The sequence below is a fragment of the Meriones unguiculatus genome, assembly GCF_030254825.1.
Source record: "Meriones unguiculatus strain TT.TT164.6M chromosome Y unlocalized genomic scaffold, Bangor_MerUng_6.1 ChrY_unordered_Scaffold_23, whole genome shotgun sequence".
NCBI classification, from domain to species: domain Eukaryota; kingdom Metazoa; phylum Chordata; class Mammalia; order Rodentia; family Muridae; genus Meriones; species Meriones unguiculatus.
The window spans coordinates 28,478,672-28,481,290 of record NW_026843709.1 but is presented as its reverse complement, the minus strand read 5'-3'; the positions used below and the strand labels follow the sequence as shown (position 1 = coordinate 28,481,290).

The window sequence follows — 2,619 nt, the reverse complement described above, 5'->3', positions numbered from 1 at the left end:
AATAAAAATTAAAATAAAAAATACTAAAAAATATAGTTCCTTTGTATTTATATTATAGGAGGGTGTGCTTTGATGCTGACATGCCAAAGTAAGTGACCAGAGGAAATGGAATCTCTGTCTCTAGGTTTCTATCAATTTATGTATTTGTTACTGTCTGTCTCAGTCTCTCTATTTCTGAATCTGTCTCCCTAGCTTTTCCCCTGTTTCTCTCATTCTCCCTATCTCTGCCTGCTGTTTGTGGTTCATTATGAAAAGTTATAAGTTTTGATAAATGACTACAACAAGATGACTGCTTGATGACATGACTTCATGGATCATTTCTTTAAAAATAAAAGCAATATCCCAAGTAAACACTTTTTGTTCAATGATTTGCCTTGGTAAGGGAGCACTTTATAGTAAATAATTCACTGAGTGAGAACATATCTTTGCATTTAACAAATAATAATTGAATCTGTGATTAAGTGAAACTCACAAGTCAAGGGCACAAGACTTTATTAATGACCACTAGAAAGAAATATGTGGTGCTTGTTTCTGTAGCACATATACTGAAATTGGAATTATATAGAGAAGTTTGCATGGTCCCTGTACAAGGATAACAGGAAAATTCGAGTAGTTGTCCATATTGTTTGAGAAAATAAAGAAAACACAAATAAAGGAAATTGTAGTGAGAAAGAACTTAGGGAAGAAAACAGAGGTAAGAATAACCAATACACTACAAGAGATGTAAGAAAGAAACTCAGTGTGGAAGATACAATGGAGGAAATCAATGTATCTGTCAAAGAAAATGTTAAATCTAAAGATTTCTGACACAGACCATCCAAGAAATTCAAGACTACATAAAAAGAAAAAGAAAAATCTTCCTGCCACATAATAATACACAGTAAGTATACAGAATAAAGGAAATATACTAAAAGCTGCAAGAGGAAAAGACCAAGGAACATATAAAGGTAAATCCATCAGAATCACACCTGACTTCTCAACAGAGACTAGGAAAGCCAGAAGAGACTGGGCAGATATCATTCAGATCCTAAGAGAACACAGATGTCAGCCCAGGCTACTATACCCAGCAAAACCCTCAGTCCTCATAGATGGAGAAAACAAGATATTCAAAGACAAAAACAAATTTCAACAATACCTACACACAAATCTAGCATTACAAAAGACACTAGAAGGAAAAATACAAGCTATTTTTAAATACAAGAATACTAGCTAGTTTCAAGAAAACACAGGAAATAATTAACCTCACTACAGTGAAACAAAAGCAACCAAACATACAAACTTACTACCATAGCCAACATCAAAATGCATTCAATTATTATTTGTTAAATGCAAAGATATGTTCTCACTCAGTGAATTATTTACTATAAAGTGCTCCCTTACCAAGGCAAATCATTGAATAAAAAGGGTTTGTCTATATTGTTGATTTTCTCAAAGAACGAGCTCTTGGTTTCATTCATGCTTTGAATTGCTTTATTTGTTTCTAATTTATTGATTTCAGCCCTGAGTTTGATTATTTCCAGCCATCTACTCCTCTTTGGTGTGTCTACTTCTTTTTTTTTTCCCCCTCAGGTATTTAGGTGAGCCATTAAGTTGCTTGAATGAGCTGTCTCAAATTTCTAAATTTCTTCTTCAAGGCACTTAGTGCTATGACCTCTCCTCTTAGCACTATTGGCTGGAAATAATATCGTGTCCCACAAGTTTGGGTATGTTGTGCCTTCATTTTCATTGAATTCTAGGAAGACTTTAATTTCTGTTTATATCTTCCCTGGCCCAGCTATCATTTAGTAGCAAGCTGTTCAGTTTCCATATGTGTGTAGACTTTTTGCTATTTCTGTTATTGTTGAGGTCCAGCTTTATTCCATGGTGATCATATAGGATGCAAGGGAGTATTTTAATCTTCTTGTATCTGTTGAGGCTCGCTATGTGACCAAACATGTGGTCTGCTTTGGAGAAGGTGCTGAGAAGAAGGCAAATTCATTTCTATTTGGGTGTAAGGTTCTGTAAATATCTGTTAAGTCCATTTGATTCATGACCTCTGTTAGAGACATTGTTTATTTGTAAATTTCTGTTTTCTTAACCTGTTCTTTTTTTGGAGTGGGGTGTTGACCACTCCCACTATTAATGTGTGGGGATCTACATGTGGTTTAAGTGTCATCAATGTTTCTTTTACATATGTGGGTGCCCTTGTATTTGGGCATAGATGTTCAGGATTGTGATGTCTTCCTGGTGGAATTTTCCCTAGATGAGTATGAAGTGTTGTTGCCCATTTTCTTTTGATTAATTTCAGTTGAAAGTCTATTTTATCAGATAATAGAATGGCTACTCCTGCTTGCTTCTTGGCACTGTTTCCTTGGAAAGCCGTCTTCCAGCCCTTTCCCCTCAAAGATGTCTATCTTTTTTACTTATGTGCGTTTCTTGTATGCAACAGATTGCTGGGTCTTGATTATGCATCCATTCTGTTAGTTTGTTTTTTTTTTTTTATTGGAGTATGGAGTTAATTGATGCTGAGAGAGATTAATGACCAGAGACTGTTAGAGCCTTTGATTTTGATGTTGGCTGTGGTAGTAAGTTTGTATGTTTGGTTGCTTTTGTTTCACTGTAGTGAGGTTAATTATTTCC

At 35.0% G+C, this 2,619-nt stretch overlaps 1 non-coding gene across 1 annotated transcript; it reads left to right on the top strand.

Moving 5' to 3' along the window:
• The first annotated feature begins 521 nt into the window (after positions 1 to 521).
• Positions 522 to 627, top strand: LOC132651630 (U6 spliceosomal RNA). The gene has a single exon (XR_009589216.1). It is a non-coding gene; the product is annotated as a U6 spliceosomal RNA (small nuclear RNA).
• Positions 628 to 2,619: the final 1,992 nt, after the last annotated feature.